Below are 10706 nucleotides of genomic sequence, written 5' to 3' on the forward strand. Positions count from 1 at the left end.
CGAAGAGTCAATTTAGCACGACCAATCAACCTCTCCTGCACATCTTTGGTGTGTGGGATGAAACCGGAGTACCTGGAGGAAACCCACACAGACACGGGAAGAACGTGCAAACTCCTCACAGACTGTGACCCGAGGTCAATTGAACCCGGGTCCTTGGCGCTTTGAGGCAGCAGTGCTAACCACTCTGCCACTGTGCTGCCCATTGCAACTTACTATCCCATCTAATTTTGTGGCATCTGACAATGTAGCTATAGAAACTTCTATTCTGGCATCAAAAATATTAATAAGACGTGTACATAGTTGTGGGTGGAGGACTGAACCCTCTGGAAACGCACAAGTTACATGGTGCCGTCCAGAAAAAGACCCATTTATCCAGAATCATGGTTTCTGTTGTTTCGATGTGGAGATGCCGGCGTTGGACTGGGGTAAATACAGTAAGAAGTTTAACAACACCAGGTTAAAGTCCAACAGGTTTATTTGGTAGCAAAAGCCACACAAGCGTTCGGAGCTGCAAGCCCCTTCTTCAGGTGAGTGGGAATTCTGTTCACAAACAGAGCATATAAGGACACAAACTCAATTTACATGAATAATGGTTGGAATGCGAATACTTACAACTAATCAAGTCTTTAAGAAACAAAACAATGTGAGTGGAGAGAGCATCAAGACAGGCTAAAAAGATGTGTATTGTCTCCAGACAAGACAGCCAGTGAAACTCTGTGGGGGTTACAAATAGTGTGACATGAACCCAATATCCCGGTTGAGGCCGTCCTCGTGTGTGCGGAACTTGGCTATCAGTTTCTGCTCAACGACTCTGCGCCGTCGTGTGTCGCGAAGGCCGCCTTGGAGAATGCTTACCTGAATATCAGAGGCCGAATGCCCGTGACCGCTGAAGTGTTGGGGAGCACTTCAGCGGTCACGGGCATTCGTCCTCTGATATTCGGGTAAGCGTTCTCCAAGGCGGCCTTTGCGACACACGACGGCGCAGAGTCACTGAGCAGAAACTGATAGCCAAGTTCCGCACACACGAGGACGGCCTCAACCGGGATATTGGGTTCATGGCACACTATTTGTAACCCCCACAGAGTTTCACTGGCTGTCTTGTCTGGAGACAATACACATCTTTTTAGCCTGTCTTGATGATCTCTCCACTCACGTTGTTTTGTTTCTTAAAGACTTGATTAGTTGCAAGTATTCGCATTCCAAGATTATTCATGTAAATTGAGTTTGTGTCTTTATATGCTCTGTTTGTGAACAGAATTCCCACTCACCTGAAGAAGGGGCTTGCAGCTCCGAAAGCTTGTGTGGCTTTTGCTACCAAATAAACGTGTTGGACTTTAACCTGGTGTTGTTAAACTTCTTATTCTGTTGTTTCGCCAGTCCTCTACCAGAGCTAATACTTTGCCCCAAATCCCATGTAATCTTACCTTTTGTATTAAACTTTTGTGTGCTGAACCTTAGTAAATGTCTTCCGGAAGTCCAGATTTGCTCCAGCCACAGAAGCCCCATTATCGGTTTTGTTGGTATATCTTCGAAGGTCTCCATCCAATTACTCAAACATGTTTTCCCTTTCATAAAACCTTGCCGACCCTGATGGATTGCGTTTTGATTTTACAAATTTCCGGTTACTACTTCGTTAATAATGGATCCTAACAATTTGCCAACGACACATTTTAAATTAACTAGTCTATAGTTTGCTATTTTCTGTCTGCCTCGCTTTTTGAACAAAGGCATTCTATTAGCACTTTTTCGATTCGACTGAAACCTTTTCCGCCTCCAATGACATTTGGAATATTATAGCCAATAGATCCACTGTTGCAAATTGCTGCCAATTCCAATAAGACCCTACGATGTGGACCATCAGGCTCTGGAGACCTGTCTGCCTTCAATCCTCATAGCTTGCTCAATACTTATTCCCTCGTGATGATGATTGTTCTAGGTTCTTCTCCATGACGTCTTGCCCAAGGCCCCTCACTGCTTGAACAGAAAAATGCCACTCTTGTCCCTTCCTTTTTCTCCAGCATTCACTATTTTGAGAACAAGAAGGCGAATCTTCACCTGGCATATCACCCCTTCCACGTGAGATAGACCAATTCCCTCTATGCCCTCACTTGGGTGAAGATATTTGCTTTTGAAACAGGCTAAAACTGAGATAATGGGCAATGGATTTGTCCAGTAATGAAAGGAATCTTGTCTTTCATTTGATTTTATTTGATTGATTTTATTTGATTTGATTTGATTTATTAGTGTGACATGTATTAACATACAATGAAAAGTATTGTTTTTTGCACGCTACACAGATAAAGCATACCGTTCATAGAGAAGGAAACGAGAAAGTGCGGAATGTAGTGTTACAGTCCTGGCTAGGGTGCGGAAAAAGATCAAGTCAATGCAGGGTAAGTCCATTCAAAAGTTTGACAGCAGCAGGGAAGAAACTCTTCTTGAGTCGGTTGGTACGTGACCTCAGACTTTTCTATCTTTTTTCCCGAAGGAAGAAGGTGGAAGATAGAATGTCCAGGGTTCGTGGTGTCCTTAATTATGCTGGCAGCTTTGCCGAGGCAGTGGGAAGTTTAGACAGAGTCAATGGATGGGATGCTGGTTTACGTGATGGATTGGGCTACATTCACGACCTTTTGTAGTTCCATGCTGTCTTAGGCAGAGCAGTAGCCATACTAAGCTGTGATACAACCAGAAAGAATGCTTTCTATGGTGCATCTGTACAAGTTGGTGAAAGTTGTAGCTAACATGCCAAATTTCCTGGTCCACTGAGAAAGTAGAGGCGTTGGTGGGCTTTCTTAACTATGGTGTCGGCATGGGGGGACCAGGACATGTTGTTGGTGATCTGGACACCGACAAACTTGAAGCTTTCGACCATTTCTACGTCGTCCCCGTTGATGGACATGAGGGATGTTCTCCTTTACACTTCCTGAAGTCGATGACAATCTCCTTTTTGTTGAAGTTTTGTTTAGTTACATATCGCACAATCGTCCAGAACAATAAAGAATTTAAAACATGCCGATATCATCATTGCACCTTGTGCTATTCTGCACTCTACGTTTGTAATATCTAGTTTATATTAATAATGGCACAATTTCCACTCTTTTCCCACTGGACATTAAAGCCATCCATTGCTCAATGCCGTTCAATATTCGGAGGCACTTTCCAAATGGCCAATCCTCACCTTTTCGTAACATTTGCAATTAAACTGACAACGTCTGGAGGGGGTTTCACAGTAACTTCATTGCAGTATTTATGAAAGCCTACTTGTCACACTAATAAATCAACTTTAAAACTTTAAAAACATTTCAAGCTGCAATTGAAAAAGTGCGGGAAAGTGTCGTAAATAAGCAACGAATTATTAGGCGAGTGGAGGGAGAAACTGTGAAAATATTTCAGGTTAATTGCCTGCAAAACTGAAATAAATTATGAATATAATAGTCTTGCATTACAACGTGCAAGATAAATAAAAGCAGGGGCATACGTCGGAGGGAGGGAATGAATGAAAGCAAAAAATGATTGGTTCTGCGATAAAGTGAACGGAAGTATGATTAAGTGACAAAAGGGATAATAATGCTTGGAATAATATGGGCGGTAATTGGACTAGAAAAGCAAGAAAATTATATCTGGATTAATTTTGCATTTTGATTATTGTTTTAACTATTTTGCTTTGAACATTGCCGAATTGCACTTATGGTTTTTCAAATTAATTCTGTGCCCTAAGTTTCTCACACAATGCACTGCAGGAGGAAAAAGATGGAGCGGAAATATAAGCCAAATGGCACCACATATTTCTTCAGATGACGTGGATATAGCGCACCCAAAGAGAACATTCATACCAACTAGCTTATACCAATCAGTATACGAATTAGGAGAAGCAGTAGACCACTCGACCTCTCTACCCTGCTCTGTCAATCAATAAGAACATGGCTGACCTGACTGTTATGGAACTCCACATTCCTATCGACCCTAGGTAACCTTTCACCGGCTTATTAATCAAGAAGCCATCTCGGTCAGCCTTAAAATATTCAAAGACTCCGTTCCTACTGTTTTTCGAGGATGAGAGTGTCAGAGACTCAGAACCTTCTCAGGGAAACTAAATCGTATCTCTGACTTAAATGTGTGATGCTTTAAAAAAAACCAGTGCCTCTCAGTTTTAGAATTTCCGACAAGAGGAAATGTCGTTTCCACAGCCACCTTGCAGATATCCCCCCACGATTTCAATCAAGTCGTCTTTTACTCTTCTGAACACTAGCACAATGCGAACATTTCCTCATAAAACAACCAGTCCAGTCCGAGTATTAATCCAGGAAACGCTCTCGAAACTGCTTCTGACTAATTTACATGTTTTCTTAGATAAGGTGACCAATATTGTACATAACATTCCAGATGTGGTCTCACTAATGCGCTGCAAAACGTCTCTTCTCCCATAATCCATTTAGAAACATAGAAACATAGAAAACTATAGCACAAAACAGGCTCTTCGGCCCCACAAGTGATATGTGCCGAACATATCCCTACCATTTAGGCCTACCTACAACCCTCCATCCTATTAAGTCCCAAGTACTCATCCACGAGTCTCTTTAAAGATCCTATTGAGTTTGCCTCCACCACCACTGACGGCAGCCGATTCCAGTCGCCCACCACCCTCTGTGTGAAAAGCTTCCCCCTAACATTTCCCCTGTACCTACCCCCCAGAACGTTAAACCTGTGTCCTCTCGTAGCAGCCATTTCCACCCTGAGAAATAGCCTCTGAGAGTCCACCCGATCTATGCCTCTCAACATCTTATATACCTCTATTAGGTCTCCTCTCATCCTACTTCTCTCCAAGGAGGAAAGACCGAGCTCCCTCAGCCTATCCTCATAAGGCATGCCACTCAATCCAGGCAACATCCTTGTAAATCTCCTCTGCACCGTTTCAATCTTTTCCACATCCGTCCTGTAATGAGGCGACCAGAACTGAGCACAGTACTCCAAGTGGGGTCTGACGAGGGTCTTATATAGCAGCATCATTATCCCCAGACTCCTAAACTCAATCCCTCGATTGATAAAGGCCAGCACACCATACGCCTTCCTAACCACCTCCTCCACCTGCGGGGCCGATTTTAGAGTCCTATGTACCCGGACCCCAAGGTCCTTCTGATCCTCTACCGTACTAAGAGTCTTTCCCTTTATATTGTACTCCTTCATCCCATTCGACCTGCCAAAATGGACCACGACGCATTGATCTGGGTTGAAGTCCATCTGCCACTTCTCCGCCCAGTGTTGCATCTTATCTATGTCCCTCTGTAAATTCTGACATCCCTCCAGACTATCCACAACCCCACCAACCTTTGTGTCGTCAGCAAACTTACCAACCCATCCCTCCACTTCCTCATCCAGGTCATTTATGAAAATGACAAACAGCAAGGGTCCCAGAACAGATCCCTGGGGCACATCACTGGTGACCGACCTCCAATCAGAAAACGACCCATCTATACACATTCTCTGCCTCCATTGGGCAAGCCAGTTCTGGATCCACCGGGCAGCAGCCCCTCGGATCCCATGCCCTCTCACTTTTTCGAGAAGCCTTGCATGGGGGACCTCATCGAACGCCTTACTAAAATCCATATAAACCACATCTACCGCATTCCCTTCGTCAATCAGTTTAGTCACATTTTCGAAGAGCTCCACCAGGCTCGTAAGGCACGATCTGCCTTTGACAAAGCCATGCTGAGTATTCTTGAGCATACTAAACCTCTCTAAATGCCCTTAAATCTTGTCCCTCAGGATCTTCTCCATCAGCTTACAAACCACTGAGGTTAGACTCACTGGTCGGTAATTTCCTGGGCTATCTCTATTCCCCTTCTTGAAAATAGGAACCACGTCCACAATCCTCCAATCCTCCGGCACCACTCTCGTCTCCATCGACGATGCAAAGATCATCGCCAGAGGCTCTGCAATCTCTTGTGGCACGGTAGCACAGTGGTTAGCACTGCTGCTTCACAGCTCCAGGGACCTGGGTTCGATTCCCGGCTTGGGTCACTGTCTGTGTGGAGTTTGCACATTCTCCTCGTGTCTGCGTGGGTTTCCTCCGGGTGCTCCGGTTTCCTCCCACAGTCCAAAGATGTGCGGGTTAGGTTGATTGGCCATGCTAAAATTGCCCCTTAGTGTCCTGGGATGCGTAGATTAGAGGGATTAGCGGGTAAAATATGTAGGGATAGGGCCTGGGTGGGATTGTGGTCGGTGCAGACTCGATGGGCCGAATGGCCTCTTTCTGTACTGTAGTGTTTCTATGATTTCTTCCCTCGCCTCCCACAGTAACCTGGGGCACATCCGATCCAGACGCGGCGACTTATCTATCTTGATGTCGTTCAAAGATTCCAGCACAACCTCTTTGTTAAAGCCCACAAAGTCAATCTTTTCAGTCCACCGCAAGCCCACAGTACATCCACCCATGTCCTTCTCCTCTGTGAAAACAGAGGCAAAATACTCATGAAGCACCTCTGCCATTTCTACTGGTTCTGTACAGATTTTCCCGCCTTCACCTTTTATAGGCCCTTTTCCTTCACATCTCACCCTTTTACTCTTCGCATATTTATAGAACGCCTTAGGGTTTTCCCTAATTCTACTCGCCAAGGCCTTCTCGTGACCCCTTCTGGCTCTCCTAATTTCCTTCTTTAGTCCCTTCCTATAAGCCGTATACTCATCTAGATCCCGATATTCGCCAAGCTCTCTGAACCTTTTGTACGCTCTCCTTTTCTTCTCGACTAGGTCCCGCACAACATTCGTGCACCACGGTTCCTTTAACCTACCAACTCCTCCCTGTCTGCTCGGAACATTGTCCTGCAGAACCCTAGACAGACATTCCTTGAAAAACTGCCACCTCTCTTCAGTAGATTTCCTCGAGAATACGTCCTTCCAATTTACTCCTCTAATGTGCTGCCCTATGTCTTCGTATTTCCCCTTACTCCATATAAACGCTTTCCTAGCTTGCCTGATCCTCTCTTTTTCCAATGCACGCATAAAGGAGATATAGTTATGATCGCTATCCCCAAGATGCTCTCCCACTGAGAGATCTGACACCTGTCCAGGCTCATTGGTCAGTATCAGATCAAGTACAGCCTCTCCTCTTGTAGGCTTGTCCACATGCTGTGTCAGGAAACCCTCCTGAACACACCTAACGAACTCCTCCGCATCTAATCCCCTTACCCTTGGGATATTCCAATCTATGTTTGGGAAATTAAAGTCTCCCATCACAACAACTCTGCTATTATTGCAACTCTCCAGGATCTGTTTCCCTATCTGCTCCTCAACCTCCCTGTTACTATAATAAATTATAACATGATACTATAACAAATGATAGCATGATAAATGTCACTACAATTGATGATAACATTCTATTAATTTTCCTGTTTACCTGCTGGACCAGTATACCAGCCTTTTGTGACTCATGCACGAGGAAACTCTCACCATCCTGTCATTGTTTTAATTTTCCAAGCGAATATGGACAATGTCAAGTGTTCCAACATTATACTCCATTTGCCAGAGTTTTGCTGAAGCATTTAACCCAATTGTGGCCTTTCGTAGCATCCTTACGCTCTCTTCACAATTTACATTCCTATTTATGTTTGTCTCGTCAGCAAAAGTAGCCACCGAACCTCCAGTCCTCTCAGACAAGTCATATATAAATTGTGGAAGTTGAAGACCATCATCGATCCCTGTGATTTCGCAGGGAAAGCCAATAAATTGGACAAACATGGTTTTTCTTGCACAAATCCATGTTGACTCTGCCTGATTTCTTGATTTTTCCCCCCAAGTCCCCAAGATCTTTAGTAAGTGTTTCCAACAATTTCCCTGTGATAGTTGTTGACCAAATGACCTGTAGTTTTGTTTTATGTCTGTTGTCCTTCTTGAATAATGGAGTTACATTTTCTGTCTTCCTATATAATGGAACCTTTCCCGAATGTAAAAGTTAAAAAGTTTATTTATTAGTCACAAGTAAGGCTTACATTAATACTGCAATGCCTTCACTGTGAAATTCCCCTTGCGGCCAGATTCTGGCGCCTGCTTGGGTCAATGCACCTAACCAGCACGTGCTTCAGACTGAGGGAGGAAACTCCACGCAGACAGTGACCCAAGCTGGGAATCAAAACCAGATAGTTAGCTATTTGCTTGTTTCAACATCCATCGAATGTCTCACTGCTCCCCGCCCCCCCCCCCCCCCCCCCCCGCCTTGTGTTACTAGCTCCCATCTCTTCGTACTGTCGTTCCCCCTTATTATCAACCGGTTTGTCACTATTCGATGTTTTTTCGAGGAGAAGTTGGGTAGTGGAGTTATTATTAGCCTGTTATTGCAGAGGCCCAGGAAATTCTGTGGTTCCCTGATTCGTATCCCATCGTTGGTATTGGTAAAGTTTGAAGTGGAAAAAAGTGGAACTAAAGTTTGTGTTGGTTACCTTAAATCTATGCCTTCTTGTTACTGACCCCTCAACTAAGGGAAAAACGTTTCTTCCATTCTACAGTGGCACATTAGTTAGCACTGCTGCCTCACAGCCGCAGGGACCCAGGTTCAATTCCCCGCTTGGGTCACTGTCTGTGTGGATTTTCCATGTTCTCTCCGCGTGTGTGTGTTTCCTCCGGGTGCTCTCGCTCCATGCCACAGTCCAAAGATGCGCGTGTTATGTGGATTAGCCATGCTAAATTGACCCTTAGTGCCTGGGGGCTAGCTAGGGTAAATGCATGGGTTTATAGGGTCTGGGCGGGATTGTGGTCATTGCAGACCCGATGGCCTCAATGGCCCCCTTCTACACTGCAGGATTCTATGATTCTATGTTCTTGTCAAATTTGCATACCTCAATCAAGTCCCGAATGAAGCTCCTCTGCTCCATGGAGAACAATATCAGCCTAACCAGTCTCCCTTTAAGTTTAAACCCTCCAGCCCATGCAACATCCTAGTGCATATCAACTGCATCCTCTCTTTGAGATCACATCTGCCCTTTGGCATGGCGGCCAGAAGGGCACAGAGCATTCATTCTAGCTGTGACAGAACGACCGTTTGATAGAGCTCCATCACAACCTTCCTGCTGTTATGTTCCATGCCACGGTTAAAAGAGGCAATTAACCGTTCTGACCTTTTAAGCACGATATCTCCCTGTCTTGTTGTCTCCACACCCGAAGCATCTCCATCGGATAATGTCTCTTGTTGCATTTGCAAAGCTCTGCACGTCTGACCAGCACATCTCTATCGCCGTGTAATCTAAGGTTTTCTTCCACGCTACTTACCACACCATTATTTTATGTCCCCTTTGCCAATTTACTGAACACGGAACATTTCTGTCTCGATCATTGATGTACAAAAAGGAATATAGGATCCGGCACCAATCACTGTGTTATATCACTGGAATAAGGATATCACTGGACGAAGGAGCAGCGCTCCGAAAGCTTATGGCATTTGCCACCAAATAAGCCTGTTGGACTTTAACCTGGTGTTGTTAAAACTCTTACTCTGTTTACCCCAGTTCAACGCCGGCATCTCCGCATCATTATATCACTGGACACAGACTTCCAGTCACAAAAACAATATTCGACTCCCACCGTCTGATTTCTGCCACTAAGTCAATTTTGATTTCCAACTTGCCAAATTGCCTTGGATTTCATGGACACTTACCTGCTTGATTATTTTCCTATATGGGACATTGTGAAAAGCCTTAGTGAAGTCCATGTAAACTATCTTAACTGCCCTGCCCCCATCTACACACCGACTCACCACCTCGAAAAATGCAATCATCTGGATGGACATGATTTACCGTTGACAAACGGTAGATCACGAAGACCCTTCTTGGCTAACCCTTGCCTCCCTAAGTAGAGATTAATTGTGTCCCTCACATTTTTCTAAACAATTTCCGGCCACTGATGTTAAACTCTCTGACATGTAATGACTTGCGATTAGCAACTGAAAACCAGATACTCAGAGTAACTAGTTACCTGTCTTATAGTGCAGGCAGAGATAGTCCTAATATTGCCTAATCCCTCTGCCATTTATACCTTGCCGGATGTCACTGGCCCCTCCTCTCATCTCCACCCACCTCCCCGCCCCCATGTTACCCCTATGCCCATCTGAACCAGGTTTCCAACTAGCTGCTTGGTTGCTCACCCAAACCCTCTCGTAAATGTCATTTCTTCATTTTCTACTCATGAACATTCTTCTTGTCGTATTTGGCAGGGAAATAGAACATCGAATTCCAAAAAGTCACGACAGCCCTGATACAATTAACCATTGACTGTCACCAACTGAGATTGCTACCGATTTTTGTGGTCCTGGAGGTTTCCTGCACAAATCTTTGCGAGCTCAGAAGTGTGTGTAACCTTACTCCAAAACCGAAGGGAGGACATCGAAAAGAAAGCTGATATCAATATTTTGAAAGGAACTTCAAAAATCATTCCCTCAGTCAGAGTGGCTGTGTTTAGTAAATTATTTATATTTAATATAAGCCTTACGCACAATCACAGCATGTGTGACCAACGGAAAATGTGTCAACGTTATGCTGATTTTGGACAGGTTAGTGCACTTTCCTACTTCCATGAGGTAAAAGTTACGCCTGGCTTTACATGACACTTCAGCGCGCGCACATGCCTTTTCCAAGCCGTGTGAATGCCATGGACAGTGACTTTCAGTTTTCTTGTCCGTTCCTCCACAATTATCCAGGAAATAAAAGGCCGTCTCCCGTACC

Source organism: Mustelus asterias, chromosome 4 (assembly GCF_964213995.1).
Source record: "Mustelus asterias chromosome 4, sMusAst1.hap1.1, whole genome shotgun sequence".
Taxonomy (NCBI): domain Eukaryota; kingdom Metazoa; phylum Chordata; class Chondrichthyes; order Carcharhiniformes; family Triakidae; genus Mustelus; species Mustelus asterias.